A 20,574-nucleotide genomic window follows, 5' to 3' on the forward strand; every position below is an offset into this window, starting at 1 on the left:
GGTCCCCGGGGCCGCGGCCACCGACCACTTGCGGTTCCCCCCCCCGGGATTGCCCCCCCCGGGGCGACCGGACTGCCAGTGGGCGTGGGTCTCGGCGCCCCGGCCCGGGAGGTCCACGTGGGTCTAGCCTAGCGGTTGCGTGCGAGAGCCGGCGGGAAGGAGCGGTGCCAGGTCGCTACCCCGGAGCGCCCTGCCTCTCCCCGCCCCTCCTCGGCGCGCCCCGGGTGTGACTCGCGGCGTGGGAGGGGGAATGTGCTTTGTGCCACGGATCGAGACGAGGCTGGGAAACACAGGTTTTCTTTTCCCTAATGAGGGCGTAGGGTTACTTTTAATATTTACCTAAATATTTAATAAGAAAGCCTGTGCTCTCCAAACTATCTTTCCATTTTCCCGATGGTCATAAATGAGGTGTGGCCGAGACTGTTGAAGTGCTATGAAAAGCTGGATGCTGTGATAGTGACACTGTAGATATTCTTAAAAATGTGTGTTGTAGGGACTTGAAAAATATATTTTCTAGCCTGAGGCAGGCAGTGCATTTCTGTAGGATTCCAGTGTTTGGAAGTTAGCAGACTTCAGTGGTTGGTGCAGCAGCCTTGCAAATAAATGGTCACTTGTCCACGCGCTGAGGTCTTAACTATTCATTTTGAGCTAGTTCTCTAGGATCACCTGACTGCTAATTATAATTCATGCTAGACCATGTAGAGGTTGTATTCTCAATTGATAAACAGAGATAAGAGCTAATATTTAACACTACCCCTTAGGAAGTGTTCTCTGCTGCTTTGTGGATCATTTTGCTACTGTTAAACTTTGTCTCTAGATGAATAGCGATACTTTACACTAACGTACTGGCTTTATGTATAGTATTAATGCATGTTAGCTTATACATGTTATATATATGCATAATCATATAATTTTACAACCATGTAGGTTACTAAAAAGTTGGAAAATTAGAAACAGTATTAATGAGCAATGTTGAGTAATGATTGTTTGCCAGGCCTGTGCCAAGTGGTCTACATGTTTTATCACATTTAGTCTGCCAGGATAACTTTTGCATAAGCATAGGTTGCTCAAAAGTATTTGAATACATGAATTTGATTTGAATGTGCCCAAATGTGGAATATATACATTGGTTACTACTGTTTCCGCTTTGGTAAAATGAGGGTGTTGGCAATATAAAATGACTCCTAGAGTAAATTAATGTGCTTTTCAAGGTGGTAGATGGCTTTAAAATTGTATAGAACTGCAATTAGTCCATTTATTTGAGTATTCAGTAGTTTCCAAAGCCCTGTATCTCTTTATTTATCCAAATTCCCATTATGTATCATTGTCACTCGGACATTGGAAAAAAGTAAACATTGGGAAAGTAATGGCCCTTTCCGAAAGGCTTCTTTCCATATTTAGTTTCTAAGTGACATTCCTAATTAAGGATTAACAAATGACAATGAAACAGGAAGAGTAATTTTCCAATACCAAACCAAGGAAATGAAAAACAGTGGGCTGGTTTTTGCTTTGTTAATAAGTCTAACATTCATGGGTATATGAGTGTTAAGAATGTTATATTATCTACATTGCAGGGGTTCTCCCTAATATTTCAGATTGTCATGAAATATCTTAAACATATTCAGTGTTGAATCCAGTACTTTATTGCATTAAGTTTTTGGTTGGATTTAATTAAGCAGTTTTGACTTCCTTAAGCAAGAAGTTTATTTTGATTGTGTTTCCACAGATACAATCTAATGATTTATGTAGACACTAGAGGCCCGGCGCACGAATTCATGCACGGGTGGGGACCGTCTTGCCCAATCCCAATCGGGACTGATGGGGCGATCGAGGCATCTGGCTCGGGGGAGGGACCATGGGAGGTTGGCTGCGGGAGCCAGGGGGCAGCTCCTGCATTGAGCATCTGCCCCCTGGTGGTCAGTGCTCATCATAGTGACTGGTCGACCGGTTGAGTGGTGGACAGGTCATAACAGTCATGTAGGCTTTTATATACATAGATAACAATGATGAGAATGATGGTGGGACCTAACAGTTTGTATCTTGTGAGAGTAGTAGTAGTTGAAAAGACTGGAAAGGATAAGGGAAGTATTTGAAAATGTGTCATATTTGTGATTAGAGCATATTGGACTTTACCTATCTTCTGATTCTAGTGGACCATCATTGGCGAGGAAAAGATTGAGAATGCTTTGCCAGTTAGTGTTTATAAGAGGGTTCCTTTAACTAAAGGCATTCTGTTTGGGGAAGGGATGAGTGGAGAGTTGTCATCAATGGGAGGATGTAAGAAGAAAAAGATGCATGTGTTATGTTTTGGAGTTAATGCTCCATTGTGTCTAACTGACTCTTGCCACCACATGCATCTTCAGGCACTTTCCTCATAGTTACTTGATATTTGTATGCAGCCACTTGGAGATAAAGTAAAGAAGGGAAAGGTGTGGGGGGAACAAAGCACAAGGGTATACAGCAAATAGGATATATTTGGACAAAATTTAGGAGCTGGACCTTCACAGCTTCTTATTATGAAAACCGTTCAAATATGATTGAGTGTATGTGTTATATGTTATTTATATACCAGAAATATGGAGACTATCCCTTTAATGTGCTTCATAACCAATGGAAGATACTTAGAGTATATTACATGGAAAGTTACTGAATTTTTCTTTGCAGCCATTTCTGTATGTTCTGTCATTGTTAGAAAGCTGGAGTGACCCATATGCCAGCATTGGCTCCTGCTTATAAGGCATTTAAGCAATGTTGTGTTTCATCAGATTGGAAGACAAGTCCTTCTGATTCCTTTTTTCAAAACTTGGCTCTCACATGGAGTGCCCTTTAAGCTTCCAGAGTACAAGGACCTTCTCTGTGTCACTCATTGCCATATGCCCAGAGCCTAGAACAGAGCCTAGCATGTGGAAGGTGCTGAGTAAATATTTGTGAAAAGAACAAAAATATATTGGAATCTTTTCTTTCCGCTAGTGAAGGTCCCACTCACCATTAGGGGTAGGAACACACCCGTCTTACCCTCTCCACAGAGTCCACAGACCATGATGAGCCTTTGAATGTTAGCTGTTTATTTTAGTTGGTAGTAGTTTAGTTGGGCAAACATTGTGTACAGCATGATACATTGTGTACGTGAAACAGCATGATAATTTGGAGCTAAATAAAACAAAGTAATAGCTAACATTTATGTAGGGTTTTAAATGTGCCAGATGCTGCCCTAGGCACCTTTACATGTTAATTTATTTAACTCTCACAACAATTCTTTGAAATAGGTTCATTATAATCCCATTTTTCAAATGAGGAAATGGAGGCACAGCAAGGTAATTAGGTCACTTGCCAAATATCACAACGCAAGTAGTAAGTAGGGAGACGGGATATGAAACCAGGCAGTCTAGCTCTGAGTTGGTGTGGTTCCTCTGCGGAGTTTTACTTTACCAAAGACAGAAGAGACATCTAAAAGTTGACACTACCTTCTCAGCTGTAAAAGTTCAAGGTAGCATAAAAGATTGCTGTGACTCTGAGCTGCAGAAATAATGCTGCATTTTCCAGAGAGCAGAGGTTGATAATGAAGTGGTTTAAGAGGACACTGTATTTTGAAATGAGAAACTAAATTTTGAATCTCAGAACTGAGTGAGGATTAAATGTAACTCTTTAGGTATGGAATTCTGAAACAGTAATTCATCAGGACATAGAACAGTGACCTTTATTTAGTGTCAGAAAACTAATGTGAAATAAAGTAATATTAAAGACACTTGCTATCTTACTGTTTTTCTCTTTAAAACACTTACTAGATTTACACGCTAGCAGTAGTAATTTACCAGAATGTGAGTGTTATTGATGGTTTCCTGTGCATGTCTGTCCATTTGCTTTGTTGTGTCAAATCTTGATCCATTTTTTCAGCTTGTCTTGGGCAATAGAGTACATTATTGGGGCCAAGAAGCCTCTTCAAACCAAGTTATATTTCTTTGGTGGGAAAAAAACCACCATAAAATTATGCCATTGATTTGTTAACAAACCTGGAGTGAAGTCATTTTGAAGCCACGTGGAATTAGATGAGAGCCCACAAACAAAATCCAGCAAGATGAAGAAAAATGGTGTTCTCTGAAAGCCTAGTTTTGTATCCCTTTGTCGGGAGCTGACAATATTATTTTGGGGGTGTTGGGCATCAACAGAGTCACTGGCTCTAAATGACTGCACAGATAGGGGAATACATACATCACCCGACCCAGAGCTGAGGAATCAGAGGAGCAAGTGCCCTTGAATGAAGCATGGGCCACAACCCTGGTTAGCAGCCAGGGAGGACACACGCTCTGCAGGTATAGTATTCTGTGTTACAGATCACTCCTGCTGGGTAGGAAGTCATGACGTTGAGTCCATGAAGAAATGATGTATGCTGCTGTCATTTTAACATCAGCACATGTTTTGGGATGGCCTGTCATAGAAACAACTTATAACTATGAATATTGTCCCACAGTCCTGTTCTGTTTAAATCCCTGAGAAAATAATTTGGAAAATTTGGTTTAAAATCTGTATTTAAATTTTTATCCAGTTGGCATATGAGTCTTAATTGCAGGCTCTTCTCTAAGGGGCGGCGGGGGGGGGGGGGGGTAGGAAAAGGAAGGGGATTCACAAGGAAGGGGATTCACTGATTCATATTTTAAACCTATCAAGCTGGATAATTTAATGAAATGTGTACCCCCATTTTATGGATGTTAGGGTTGTAGAACTGGATCCCGAACATGATCTAGGGTGGTGGTTCTCTATGTAGGAGTATACGTCAGAATGACCCAGGCTTTATTGTAAAAGTATCATGTTTTCGCCTAACCCCAGGAGCATGGCTTAAGCACCTGTATTTTAAACCACCTGCCCTTGTAAGAACCAGCCCTGTATTTTATAGATAAGAAAATCAGGGCAAAGTCAGATGACTTGCCTATAGCTGGTTTGGTAGTACCAAATGTTATCACCAGATAATATGTAATTTCATGTCTGGGAGAAATTTTCTAGGTCATCAGTTTAGTAGCCCATTTTACAGCTCTGTATAACCCAGGCTTGTTCATAACATTTCCAAGTAAGATATGAATGTAGAGAAATAGTGTTTTCTCAAAGCCCATCTTCTATCCTGGCCATGGTAAAATTCAAATATCAATCACCAGAATTTCTCTACAATTTCAACTGATTTTTTAAGTTAATTTTAGGAACTTTCAATTATTTGAAGTATTTTTATTGTATACCCTGAGATACCCTGTTAAATTTTGGGGAAAATACAGTATATTTAAAGTTGAAGTGAGAGATTAAATTTTTTATTTGAATTACTTAATTTTTCATCTTAGCTAAAATGTAAGCCAGAAATGTGTGAGAATTTGCACTGATTTTTTTAGTTTTGTGTTTTAAAATGTGGTTGACTTTTAACTTTGTTTGTTTTTAAGGCATCTTACGTTGGAAACAGCACAATTCGACTCCCATGTTCTCTTTGAGTATGAGAGAGAATCCTAGTTTCAGCATGTCCCCAATAGAGACCAAAGAACCAGGTTTGTTTCTTCTTGAAGATGTCTGCTAAATCCTGTGGAGCAGCAACTATTTCTAAAAGTAAATAATGATATCAGATGCCTGTGAGTGGACTATATGGCCAAGAGACTCATTAAGATATTCATGGAAGAATGGTAAAAAGCTGAAGACATGGCAGATTTCAAGAAGTGACCCCCCATGTCATTTAGGATTTTTGAGCAGCCAAAAGAAGATAGTTTTGAAAATATAAGTGACAAGACGCTAGCATATTTCTTTACATGTTTCTTAAATTATCTTTGTTAACGCATCTGCTTTTGCATATAATATTTGAGTTATTTTCCTCTACTGCTATAGTTAGGAACCTACTTAAGATCAGAGTTTTATTCTGTGTGGATAGAGAACTAATAAATATAATAGGAGAAATAGGAGCAATTTATTGGGATGTTGGCCTCTAGAAGTTGACTTTCACTGAATAATTACTAAAAGTGCAGGATGTTGATGAATTGCTTCTTCATATGATGTGCTTCTGTCTCAGTCTTTGCGACTTTAGATTCATCTCTATCTATTCTCAGCCTCTGTGTGTGCCTCCTTTTATTTTGCACAATTTTTTGGACTTAAGATCTGTTGACTTGTTTTTTTCAGAGTAAAAATAAGAATTATATCCCCACAAATAAACCTTTGGTATGGTTGCTCTTTCCCCTAGGTTATTTTCAAGGGTCAAGAATAGAGCAATTGCCATTCTTTTTCAGAGTTGTTGTTCTTTACTATTTTTATGTTCTTGTTTAATGTTTGTTTTCTTTACTGTTTCTAAGTGGAAATGAAGGATGAACTGTTTTCAGTTCATCTGTGTTCTGTTTTCAGTTACCTAGGATAAATGGGTAGTGAAAATTTACAGAAAATTTATAGCATATCTTAACCGTTATGGTTTTAACCTTGTTTTAAACGTCCATCAAACTTCCTGTATAGTGGGGATCTCTCCAAATGCTGACTAATAAGCACAGAGTCAGACAGAGAAAGCTTTTGTGATTAACAAATGTAGCATTTTGGTCATTAAGGTCATTAATGTATTGGTATGAAAATTAGTTTGTTGGTTAGAGCTAAGATAATTTTTATATTTTTCAGCTCTTTTTACTTTTTGCAGTTAAGTCAGTTGACCACATAAAAAATTTTCTTCTCTGTAAGTTGAGGAAACCTTTATTCTTATGTATCAAGTTTTACCCAACAAAGAAATATAAGCAAAAGAACAGATTTTAAAATTTAATAAAGTGAAATTTCAGAAACAATTTTTAAAAAATATGTTTTTCCTTCAGTACGCCTGTTTTACTTCATCCCTTCAATTCTTTCTACTCTTTTCTGCTTACATTTTTTCTTGTCTGTTCATAATTTCTTGTTTGGTATTTTTGCATTTTGCCTACTTCTTGCCTTTTCCATGATTCAGCCTCCCATTGAAAATACTTTCTATTCTCTTTACTACTCTCTATTTCCCTGGCCTGCCTCCTTCCTGGTCTGCTACCTCCCTGCTTTTGTTGTTGTCTTTTGTAATTCAGCTCCTGTCATTTCTAGCTTCTTCCTGTCTTACCCCTCACCTCTGTCCACTTTGCTTCCTGTCCACCTACATTCCACTCTCATCTCCTGTCAGTGGTGATCTCTTCTCTTCCACCACCTCAGTCTACTTCTATCTCGATAGCTCACTGATCTGTCATGTGTTTCATCTAGCTCTGATTTCTTCTCATCTCCAAATTGTGTTTTCTTTCTGTACTTTTTAGTCATTGTGCATTTGTTCCATGAGCTCTTTTTCTGTTTTCCTATCCTTGGGTGGTAGGCATTACTAGACAGATTTGTTGTCAGTATTTACATAGAACAAGATCCTTGCTGTGTATTTCCTGGGTAGCCAGGATGAATCAGTTACTATTAATTTTTCTTGGAACACTGAGCTTCCTGTGTTTTCTGCTTCTAAGAATTAGATCGGTATTCTAGAAGACTAATATTACTTTAAAGAGAGTCAGGATAGTTGTATGATACTGTCATTTTAACTCTTTATTCAACAATTCATGAACTGAATTCACTCCCTGTCTTGAAAAATTTTACAAAAGACATCCAAAGCAGGTTTGGGGGACAGATGGGAAGAGAAAAGTAAATACTACAAAAGGAATCAGTCAATTTCTGGAACTGGGAAGAAAACTAAAACCACAAACCACAGTCTTTATCATTTATTAGGTAAAAGGTCCCTTGAAAGAATAAAACGTATCAGGAATTCTTTTAACTAGGTCATCTTTGTTTTTACATTTCCTTTTAAGTTCCAAGACCTTTCTTTAATGTTTAACATAACAGAAACTGAAGCTTATAAATATTTATTTTATTTTGAGAGGCTTGATTTCTCCTTAAATATTAACCTGTGTCATTTTGTAATTATACTGTAACATTCTCAAAGTGCCTGTGTTAGTTTCTTGTGTGGGAAAGTGTATAAATTGTATGGTCTTGCCCCTTAGGACTCTGTAGTTGTGTAATGAAAAAGTAGCTTTTTGGCAAAATTTTATTTTATGCTATTGATGATTTATGTCTTATATTTTTCTTTTATCCTTGTATATGGTATAAATGTGGTGTTTTCCTGTAATTTAGTTTTCTATAATGTGTCTGAACTGGAGGTAGACTAATGTGAGAGTAGATATATAGCTGTATTAAACTTAAAAAAGGAAGATCCCATACACACATAATGTAGTAGTGTCTAAGTAAGTTTTAATAATAACCTTACAAATTGAAGTTGATCATTTTGAATATTCTTTCTTCTGGGCCTTCCTTAATTGTGATAGTAGTCATTGGGTATGTTGAAGCTAAAGGAATGGCTAATGGTTTGATAATAGTACTGTAACATTCAAACTCATGAACAGCTAGTAAAAAACATCAGAACCACAGTTAAGCTACTAAGAAGAACTTTGTGTAGATGTGCTAAGTACAGGACTGTTCGGAGATTACAGAGAACTAACATAGTAGAGAACATTGTATAGGAATATACTCTTATTACCTAGATACTGTTGCTTCTCAAAAGCTTGGAATTCCCATTTTAAATTTGCCTGTATAGTTTTTAAGAAAACTAACCTTATTAAACATCTTTATAGTCAATTCCCTCCTTTTTTAAAAAAATAAACCAGAAGCTTATTTAGCTTGGTCTGTTTTGCCAGAAGTAGTTCTCAATAACAGTTGTCTCTTCTCATAAATCATAGCTGTTCTCAGAGAATTTAAAATTTGCTACAATTAAACATATTTGACAAAAAATGTGCCCCAAGCTTCTAAAGTGTTTAGCAAAAATGACATTGGAATAGGTCTCTGTAATGACTGCATTCAGGAAAGTTGGAGTAAGACTTAATTGGATACAGAAGCTTTGGGGTATGTTATAAAATCAGCCTTTGTACAGTTGTAATCCCAACACTGGGTTGTATATACTAACCTGAGTTTAGTTCCTGTATTGTATCTGTGTTTTTAATATTATAAAAGGTGTTTAAATTAATTTCCTTTGACAGAACCAAACTGAACAGTGTGCATATTCTAATTCTAATGTAGTAGGAAAAATTGGCACAATGATTTACTATTAATGGTTGATTAATTTCTTCCTAAGTTAGCAGGTCTTTATAATATGGATCTATGTTCTAGACCAGTGATGGCGAATCTTTAGAGCTCGGCGTGTCAGCATTTTGAAAAACCCTAACTTAACTCTGGTGCCGTGTCACATATAGAAATTTTTTGATATTTGCAACCATAGTAAAACAAAGACTTATATTTTTGATATTTATTTTATATATTTAAATGCCATTTAACAAAGAAAAATCAACCAAAAAAATGAGTTCGCGTGTCACCTCTGACACACGTGTCATAGGTTCGCCATCACTGTCCTAGACTATAAGATAAATTAGGTTGGGTAAACTTTTCACTTGAATCAGATTCTTCTGATCTGGGTTGTTTGGCTTTGTTATAAAAGTTCACTGATTCATAGTATGATTAGACTTGTCTATTGTATTGTGATTTTATGTATTATAAGGGTTGTATTTGGGGTAATTTTTAAATATTAGTATTAAGATAGACTCCCAGCCCAGAATTTTAAGTAATTTTTAAAAATATTTTTATTGATTTCAGAGAGGAAGGGAAAAATAGAAACATCAATGATGAGAGAATCATTCATTGGCTGCCTCCTGCATGCTCCCTCCTGGGGATTGAGCCGGTAATCCCGAACCCCAGGCATAGAACCGTGACCTCCTGGTTCATAGGTCAACACTCAGCCACTGAGCCACCCTGGCCAGGTCCTGCCAGAAATTTTATAAAGTTCAAAATATATGTCTTGTGTAAAACTTCTTTATTAAAGTCCATTAGTTACAATCAAGAGATTTAAATAAGTTTAGTTTGTATTTTATGGCTGGAGTTAATTTGTATCGCTTTTACATTCATAGATAGGAAATTGCTGCAGATGATGTAGAATGAGCTTTGTCTTTCACTGCTTTTTGTTATATTCTTTGAGAAACTAATTTTTTTCTGATAGTGTTTCATTTTTCTTGGATTTTTAAATTATTATTGACCTCAGTAACAGTTACTATTATGAAGCCTCAGTAGGGTCGGGCTCTTGACATACATTGAACTCTCTGCTACTACATATTTAATTTTCTAATAAAATTTGATGTTATGAAATATATTTAATATAATATATATCCATATATAGTAAGTAATATGTGTTTATATTGATAAATAAGTAAATAAATGTTAGGCAGTTCTGCAGATCAGTGGATTTGTTGGAACATTACATATTCCCCACTATAAGATGCGGACATTGAAGGGGATTATTGAACTGCTCAAGGTCACACCGATAGTAAATGGTGAAACCAGGATTTTACTCCAGGTGTTATGAAATCACTTTTCTATACTGCCTTTTAAAATATTTCTTCCTGAAAAAATTTAGTGGTTTTATAAATGCATATTGTTATTCTATGCTGTACACCTAATTTTCCCACCAAAATAAAATTACTTTGTTACTGATTATAGAAGTAATGGGTCTCAATATTACAAGTAATCATTACAAGTAAGCAATACTTAGTGAAAAAACAAAACCAGGTAATACAGAAAAATACAAAGGGGGGTGGTGAAAATCACTAGTGATTCTACCACTAAGACATTAAAACTTTAAGGGCGCATGACTTTTTACTGTTGATGTTGACCTTGCTATCCTGCTGAGGTAGCCTTTGTCCGGTTTCTCTACTGTCAAGTTACTCTTCTTTTCTCTCTTTTCCATCTTGTGCTCTTGGGAAGGAAGTCAACTCACACCTAAGGGGGGTTACATTCCACCTCCTTGAGGGCAGAAGCAGTGTATCTGCATGTATTATTTGGAATTCTGCTGGGGAGATTTAGCTATCCTCCCCCATTTACTTACATCATTATAGGCTAATGGATATTTATACTTTGGATTATAATCCAATGCAACTTTATTGCTGTATCTGTTGCCATATTAGCCATTAGGAGCTAATATTTGATCTGGCTCCTGTGTCCCTTTGCTATACCCCTAGCATTGTGGATTAATATTTTCATTTTCTACATAGCTGCATAGCATTCCATTATAAGAGTATGCCATAATATATTTAACTAATCCCTTATTAAGAGGGTAATTTGGTTAGCACATTTTTTATTGTTACAAACAGTATGTGATGGGTCGTCTTCAAAAAATATATTTATGCAATGTTGATAGTTTACTCAGGAAAAATGCTGTATGAACGGACTGCTCACTTTGTTTTGTGATATGTGACTTTTCTTAAAGATTCTTAAATGGATTCCTGAGGAGTGAGCATTTTCACTTAATCAATGGGAAACAGTGGTGTGTTTATCACTATAGTTGCCTCCCTTTTTTTTCAGTGACAATAAACAGTGAACAGGCTGAATTTAAACTCAACCCGGTAAAACAAGACATTCTCAGTAAGTAAAAGCTGGAAGCAACCTTAGAAATCATATACTATCCCGCATTTAGAAAAAAGAAACTGGTATGTTAGATGAGATGGGAATATGCAGTAGCAGAAGCATTTAAGAATCTGGATTTCTGCATAAATCTCAGTTTCTTGTTACATGGGTATGTTTTATATCCTGTGTAAGGAAATACAAAACTTTTTATGTTGGACAATTTTAAACATATGCCAAAGAAAACAAAATAGTATAATTAATCTCTATGTCCCGATTACCCAGCTATATCAATTTGTGGTCAATCTCGTTTAAAACTCCCACCCACTCCCCTATACCATGTTAATTTAAAGCGTACCCAGATATTAAATCATTTCATCTGTAAATATTTTATTTTTTTTAATCTTTTTTTTCAAAGCACAATCACAATTGTCATTATCAAACCTTAGAAATATTTCCATTCAAGGATAGTTATAAAAACTTCCAAAGTTTGTATTCACAAAGAAATTTAATTTGGCATTACTGAAAATGTACTTTTTTGGTATAATTCTCCAGAGACTATAGAGAGATTCTAATGTATATCTTTCCACCATGCAAAATGGCTCATTAAGTGGATTACTTGATTGTCTATAACTTCAAGGGTGATGAATACTGCCAATGTTTTAAATATTTTCCTGAGTTTTCACTAGATAATTAAAATAGAGATTCTATTTCTCTCTAGAAAAACACCCCATCAATTAAATATCTCAGAGGCTTTACAACCAAAATAACAGATTTCCTTTTAAATACCCATTTACTTGCATTGAGTTTATCCTAGAAGTGCCTGTTTTTTTGCTGTTAAATATGCAATAATCTAAACTGGAGGTGGAAAAATACAGAAGGTCAGAAATTTTCCTTTTGCCTTTTCTAAGTCAGACAATCCAATCTTAACTATTTCATTTAAAACTATTTTATTACAAATAAATATTCATCCTATTAGTCCTGTTGTTTATTATATGCATACTCATGTTTTATTCTAACCCAGTTTAGACTTTTCTGCCTTGCATTTCAACAGTGTTGTAGACTTTCTATTTTCATTCGTGAATAGTCTTTGTTATAGGCAATCAGCTTTATTTTCCTTCCATTTTTAGTGCCTTGTTTGTATTATTTTTTAATATTGGCTAACTTTAATCTACTTATTTTTATTCAGCAAACACCTTTTAAATTGTCAATGTGATGTTTCTTCTAATTTCTAAGCAAAGTTGAGAGATGAATAAAAAATAATCCCAGTTTCAAATAGATATCTGGTCAAGTGCATTCAGTTATCCTAGGCTAATGTGTATTATGGATTTAAGTTCTTGGAAAATATAGTATTCAGTATAGTGTGTTGTGATTTACTTCTGTAGCATTTCACTCTTTCTACTATTTTAAGCTACTTTAAAATTTTAAACACTTTGTTGATACACTAATGATACTTTTTCCTTAAAATTCTCTTTGCTTTGAAATAGTCTTAATTTTAACTTTGACATCATTGCTACTTGCCAATTGTGTGACCTTAATTGAATTTCTTATCTTTCAGTTTCCTCATCTGAAAAGTGAGGCTATTAATTAGCAGCCACCTAATTGGTTTGTTGAGTTAAATGAGATAAGCTATGTTTCCTGGCACATAAATGTTCCATAAATATTATTCCAGTCATCTTTTTTCTTTCCAGCCATCTATTATATTGTTCCCCTTTACTTGTTTACACTTTCACTTAGATTAAGAAAAATGAGGGGAGAGGTGTTGGGGGTGAAGAGATTTAAAAAACCATCCTATATAATAAAAGGCTAATATGCAAATTGACCAAACAGCACAACGACTGGTTGCTATGATGCGCACTGACCACCAGGGGGCAGACGCTCAGCGCAGGAGCTGCGCCCTGGTGGTCAGTGGGCTCCCACAGAGGGAGCGCTGCTCAGCTGGTTCATGTCTGAAGAGCGCAGCGGCCGTGGTGGGAGCCTCTTCTGCCTCTGTTGCAGGCGGGTCAGGCGGGCAGTAAGGAGTGAGGGTTCCCGGACTGTGAGAGCCCCGGACTGTGAGGGGGATGTCCCGGAATATGAGAGCGTGCAGGCCTGGCAGAGGGACCCCCTCTTCCCTCCAGTGCACGAGTGTCGTGCACTGGGCCTCTAGTATATATATAACACACATACACAGACAACTGTGGTGATAATCAGAGGGAAAGATGGTAGGGTTAGGCGAAGGTGGGCAAAGGGGGGATAATTGGGGACAGAAAGAGACTGCTTTGGGTGACGATTATGTTTTGTTAAGTTGTACACTTGAAACCTGTATGGTTTTGTGAACCAATGTCACCCTAATAAATTCAGTTTTTAAAAAAGAATGATTTATGTGTCTTAAATAGAAGACCACCTTCATGTTTTCCTCAAACTTAAAAAAAAATTTTTTTTGAAATGATTACAGATTCACAGGAAATTGCAAAAAATATAGAGCGGTTCCATGAATCCTTCACCAAGTCTCCCCCCAAGGTAACTATAGTATAAGATAAAACCAGAAAATCCATATAGGTACGATCCACAAGCTTATTCAGATTTCTCCAGTTTTACATGCCCAGACCAGTTAAATTAGAATCTCTGGAAGTGGCACCCAGGCAGTGGTATTTTTAACAATGCTTCCAGGTAATTCTAATGGTCAGCCAAGGTTGGGAGCCACTGAACCAATAGGGATGGCTTCGGTGCTCATATTTCTTTACTTTAGAATTTGATAGTATTCGGGCTGCATGCATTTGTCTTCTATGTATTGGACTAATGTAGGTTCCACATACCTTTTATTTATGGCTCTGCTGACATGTACTAGTATATTTTCCTAAGGAAGAGGGGGAACCACACTTACGAATTGTGGACACATTTAACTACATGACACAACCTTAATATGTCTAACAGAAGAATGAGTGCCTATGAAGTGGAATCAAACACCCAGAACAGTGAGAAACTCAGAATCATTGAAAGTTAAAAAGGAAGTTAGGTTTCATCCAGTACATACTATGGGTGGGAAACTTTTTGGGAAATTATTTAGAAAACCTATATGGAGACTTTGGGTAAGAAATCTGAGTCTTTATTGATAGGTCCTATTGTCAGCCTTATTTAGGTCCCCCCCCCCTTTATAAAATTTTTTAATGTTTTACTTAGTAAGAGCTATATTTACTTATAGAAAGTGAAAGTATTCACGGATGAATAAAAAAAGAATCCTCCACCTATGTTCACAGCCTGATATGAATTCTTCCACACATTTTTCTATATTCATAAAAGTACTTTTAACAACATAAGATCTGTGAATTTTTTCTTTTTTAAGTGGGATCATACTCTATGCATTATTCTGAAGCTTGCTTTTCCTACTAAATAGATCATGGATATTTCTCCATGAAAATAGATAATAGGTCTAACACTTGTTTAAAAAAAATGAATAAAGTCTTCCACATACCATAATTTATGAACATTCAGGATGTTTCCTCTTGTTTTCCCCCCACTATAAACAACGGTGCAATGCACATCTTTGTATATATAACTGTTGGTACTTCTGCTTTGTTTCTAAAGTAGTCTTACAATTTTTGCTTTGGTTTTGGTCAGATTTCTTAGTTTCTGGATGCCTTCTCTAGATCGTCAGAATGAGTGAGTTAATGTCAGTCAATTTCAAGTTAATTGGCTTCTTTTGGGTATTAAGTTGGACATTAGATAGAAAAATCAATTATTTTTAAAATGGTTATTAATGAATCCTAGTGATCAGTTTTTCATAGGTACTAGAATCCCTAAGGTAAGGCACCTGAGTAGAAAGCTAATGGATGGGCTTCATGGGGGCCCATGATTCATCTAATATTCATTGTAAAATTTTATATAAATGAACATTTTATTGCTTTCATCAGATTTTCAGAGGGCTCTTACCCTTAAGAAGGTTGAAAATTAAATATATATATATGTGTGTGTATCTATACTAATAAAAGGGTAATATGCTAATTAGACTGGGAGACCTTCCGGACAAAGCCATGGTGGCGGGGCCCAGGCAGAGGCAGTTAGGGGCGATCAGGCCAGGAGGGAAGGGCAGTTGGGGGTGAGCAGACCGTTGGGGGGGGTGGTTGGGGGCAATCAGGCCAGCAGGGGGGCAGTTGGGGGCAAGCAGGCTGGCAGGCAGAGTGGTTAGGGGTGATCAGGCAGGCAGGTGAGCAGTTAGGAGCCAGCAGTTCCGGATTGCGAGAGGGATGTCCGACTGCCAGTTTAGGCCCGATCCCTGTGGGACATCCCACAAGGAGTCCCAGATTGGAGAGGGTGCAGGCTGGGTTGAGGGACACCCCCCCTGCACAAATTTCGTGCACCGGGCCACTAGTATATGTGTGTGTGTGTGTGTGTGTGTGTGTGTGTGTGTGTAGATATATATCTATCTATATCTATATATATCTATATATATCAGAGAGTAGTACTTAGTCCAGAGAATCTATAAAATACTTTGAGTTCCCATTGATAACAGATTTTTAATGATAATGTCCTCTTTCTGTAAAGATCTGGGTTGCCATAAGTTTACTTAATTTCAAGATGACAAATCTAGAAAAAATGACTAAAACCATAGATAGCAGACTGACTCTAGATGCAGAATCTGAATAGGTTGTAATACTATTCTAAAATTAGCAAGATTAAATATACCAAGGATAAACCTTTTGCAGGAGTTGAAGAATGCTTGTGGGTGGAGGACAATCTTCGATGCACCTGAGATGAAAAAGAGCCAGGAGTTTATTTGACCACAGGCTTATATGAGCATCTCTATAATGTGGCTGCTAAAAATCTGAGTTAGTTAGACCACACATGATGAATTGTGTTTATGTATGTGAACCCACATTTTAGGTGAGACATTGGCAAGGGAGGGAGACATGCATAGTGATGGATTGAGAAGTTATGTCACATGAGGAACCACTGCTGAGGCGTTTGGTTGTTGGATCTGAAGGAGAAGGTATAAAAGAACAATAGAAGCAAACCCTAGATTAGGGAATAGGAAGACCAGGGGTAGTATGTATAATTTGCGTATTGTGGGGCAAAGGAGTGCTCAGTGAATGACTGAATGAATGAATGAATGAAAATTACAAGGCAAAGAATTTTGACTTCCTCTAAACTCTGGAAATAATACTCCAGTAGTAAGGTGGGGTGCCCTCGAAAGTAATGACTTCCCGTCAGTGGAGCCCTTCAAGCATAATGGCAGGTGACTGGGATAGGGGCTATAGAAGGAATTCTTGCTCTAAGTCTAAGTGAAAGGTTGTGCAACAGAACTTCAAAACTCTTAATTGGAATTTTATATTCTCTCAGGTATGTTAATTCTAAAACAGGAGAAAATTCTAGGATAATATAGGCTTTTTAAATGTACTTTATAGGAGGGATGCTTTTGACTCAGGCTGTATGATTTTTATTTTTATTTTTTTTATTTTATTTATTTTTTTAAATATATTTTATTGATTTTTTACAGAGAGGAAGGGAGAGAGATAGAGAGTTAGAAACATCGATGAGAGAGAAACATCGACCAGCTGCCTCCTGCACATCTCCTATTGGGGATGTGCCCGCAACCCAGGTACATGCCCTTGACCGGAATCGAACCCGGGACCCTTCAGTCCGCAGGCTGACGCTCTATCCACTGAGCCAAACCGGTTTCGGCAGGCTGTATGATTTTTAGTACAGTTATTTCAAAAATGCTTAAACGTTGAAGTATAATAGGTTTTAATTGAAACTACAGTGCATAAATTATTCCACTGTTAAACCTGAAGTAACTAGTCTAGACTTGTGGAGTGTGGTTCAAGTTTTATTTGTTACTTTTCAAAACCACATTCTTTTCAAGCTACAAAAAGAGTATAAAAAAGGAAATTTCACCACTTCCTGGCTTCATTGTGGCCTCAGGAAACACAAGACACTATCTCCATTAGACTGATTGTTCTGAATTCTGACTCTGATAACAACACTATGGAATTTGTCTCATTCTTTGTCATTTACATAGGTTTGCAACCAAGTTTGTATATTTCCTGGGAAAATGTGTCTCTGATATTTGTTTAAGTTGGTTGAGACAGAAATATCCCTTATTTCTTCTTAAATAATTGAAACAATATAATATTTTATATATATACACACACACACACACACACACACACACACACACACACACACACACACACACATATATATCCTTAAAAGAAAAAAAAAAATTCTGTGTTTTAGAACAGGTTGGGAACTGCTGCCACTTATGACACCTTGGTTTCTACTCCTTGTTGTAGTGCCAGAGAGTCTAGGTTAGGGATTAAGAAGATAGGCTCCCCCACTTGCTGGCCATGTGACTCTGACCTCCCATCTCTGTGTCCTCACTTGTAACTGGAGAGATGATAGAGCTTATACCAATGGCCATGTAAGTGTCCTCACTTGTAAAGGAAAGATGATGCTAGAGCTTACACCACTGTGAGAAAGCACTTAGCACAGTGCCAGGCACATGGAGAGAACTCAGTAAACCTACGGTATTTTCTGCTCTCACCTTTTGTGCTCCCGTCTGTTTTTTTTCTGATTTAACATATATTGTCATCTTTATGTCTTGTACTGTCTTGAACACATCATGTCTAGAACTATTTTTTTTATATCCTATTCCCAAACTCATCTCATTCTAACTCTACTCCTGCTTTATCCTCCGGTCTCCTCTTTTTAATTAATGGGACTACCTGCTGAAGTAGTATGGAAAGAGACTAATACTGCAAACTCTGGAGTCATACTCTCTGGGATTAAATTCTTCCTCCACCACTTATCACATGTAACCTTGGACAAGCTACTTAATGTATCCAAATCTCAGTTTCTTCAATTGTGAAATGGGTATGATGGCAACCCAGCCTACAGAATTGGGAAAATTCTGTGAGATAAATGCCTGTTAAGTGCTCACTATGATTCCTTAAGAGTGCGCAATACCTGTTACTGATAACTCTGAAGCTAGGAATGAATGGTAGTGTCATCCTTAATTCTTTTTCTCTCACCTGAAAGTCATCAACGCTATGGATTCTACCTCAAAAGTCTCTCCTCTTTCTCATCACTGACTTTAGGTCAGGGTTTCTTAACTTGAATCCATTACTCAAAGAGGTTCATAATCCCCAGAAAATATATGTACATTTTTGACATGTGCATTTTTCCCAAGGGAAGGGCTTTTAGCCTTTATCTTTGACTTTCATACAGGTCAGTGACCCGTAAAATGTTCATAACTACTGGCAGACTCTTACCTCTTGCTTATACTCAGTAGCCAATAAATGGACATTTCCCCCTAGTCTCTGTGCCTCTAATCTACTCTATACATATTGCCCACTTAACTTTTTTTTTAACCTGTTACATCATCACCCTACTTACACAGATGTGTTGACTTCCTGTTGCCTACAGTGGTGGTTCTCACCCCTGACCACATACTAGAATTACATGGGAAGCTTTTTAAAAAATACTGATGCCCTGTCCTAGATGAACTAATTGATACTAACTAATATCAGACATCAGTATTTTATTATAAAGCTTCCCAAGAGATTTTATTGTGTAGCCAGAGTTGAGAGCCTCAGGGCTATGGAATAATGAACTAATGTGTTAACATAGCACATAAGGACCTCAACAACCTAGCACCAATCTACTTTTTCAGCCTAATCTCCTACCTCTTCTCCCATTCATATCCCATTATTTACACTCTAGACACGTACTTTTATTTTGCTAATTTTAGAACATGCTGTGTTGTGTCCTGCCTCTGAGCTCTTGCCTGTACTGATCTGCCTAAAATACCTTTCACCTTTTCTTTGCCTGGGCATCCTATATAATAAAAGCCTAATATGCAAATTGACCGAACAGCGGAACGACTGGTAGCTATGATGCACACTGACCACCAAGGGGCAGACACTCAATGCAGGATCTGCCCCCAACCCGCAGACCCCAGGCCAGCCAAGGCAGGTGCCAGTGGGGGCCCCCCAGTTGCCCTGCCGGTCGCCCCGCAGAGGGAGGTGACCAGTGGTGGGGGGGCCGGGCCAGCTGGCTAGTGGGCCGGCACTGCCCCCCCCTGCCCTGTCGGTCGCCTCACAGAGGGAGGTGACCGGTGGCGGGGCCAGCGAGCGGGCAGCGCCAGGCCAGCCAAGGCAGGTGCCAGTGGGGGGCTCCCCCTCCCCCTGATTGCCCTGCCAGTTGCCCCACAGATCGGCCCTGATTGCCAGCCAGGCCTAGGGACCCTACCCATGCATGAATTTTGTGCATCGGGCCTCTAGTTTCCATAGAAAAGCCTTTCCCAAGCCCCAAAGAGAATGGCAACTCTTACTTTTGTACACACTTCCATTGTAGGCCCTACATTGTACTATAATTATTTGTGTACTAGTATCTGTCTTCCATACTACTCTGAACTCCTAGAACATAGGATCCTTATTTATTTCATTTCTCTAGTGCTTGGCACCAGGTTAAGAAGCTCCCTGAGAGACTAATGAATAAGTAAATGAGAATGAACAAACAGCAGCCTACTCTGGCGAATCAGAAATCCATGGGGTAGGGCAGTAGTCGGCAAACTCACTAGTCAACAGAGCCAAATATCAACAGTACAACGATTGAAATTTCTTTTGAGAGCCAAATTTTTTAAAGTTAAACTATATAGGTAGGTACATTGTTATTAACTTAATTAGGGTACTCCTAAGGCTTAGGAAGAGCCACACTCAAGGGACCAAAGAGCCGCATGTGGCTCGCGAGCCGCAGTTTGCCGACCACGGGTAGGGGAATGTAAGTAAATATGGTATACTAGATACGGTGAGGAATGCTCAGCAGAAGTTTTATCCTCTTGCTTTTTCATACTTTTATAAAAAGAAAAGATCACAGTACATGAAGTTTCTCGTCTGGGGCCAGGAAAGTTGAGACCAGTTTTGAAAATACCTCCAAACATTGCTGAGCATTATTGAACATGTAGCATAAAGTTGTATTTGTCTCCTGGGGCTCAGAGGGATTTCTGAATGAGAAATGGAGAACCAGCCTTTCTGATGATGGCAGCTGTTTATTTTGCCCAGTGGATTATCCTTACTGAGTTACTGATTTAAAGATACCCTTATATGGACAGTTCACCAGACATTATATGTTTCTAATTTTGATCTCACCCCTGGCCTTTGTCCTTCTCTT

General features: G+C 37.9%; 2 protein-coding genes across 2 annotated transcripts in view; one reads left to right on the forward strand and one right to left on the reverse strand.

Moving 5' to 3' along the window:
* SMIM19 (small integral membrane protein 19) overlaps positions 1 to 20,574 on the reverse strand; it is a 38,106-nt gene that overhangs the window by 14,394 nt on the left and 3,138 nt on the right. The window lies entirely within an intron of this gene.
* SLC20A2 (solute carrier family 20 member 2) overlaps positions 1,913 to 20,574 on the forward strand; it is a 91,841-nt gene continuing 73,179 nt past the window's right edge. Inside the window, exons 1-2 of the mRNA XM_023760826.1 lie at positions 1,913 to 4,310; positions 5,421 to 5,522. The gene's annotated coding sequence lies outside the window, so the exon portion shown is untranslated. The remainder of the gene's footprint in view (positions 4,311 to 5,420; positions 5,523 to 20,574) is intronic.

This window comes from Myotis lucifugus, unplaced genomic scaffold (assembly GCF_000147115.1).
Source record: "Myotis lucifugus unplaced genomic scaffold, Myoluc2.0 scaffold_194, whole genome shotgun sequence".
Classification (NCBI taxonomy): Eukaryota; Metazoa; Chordata; class Mammalia; order Chiroptera; family Vespertilionidae; genus Myotis; species Myotis lucifugus.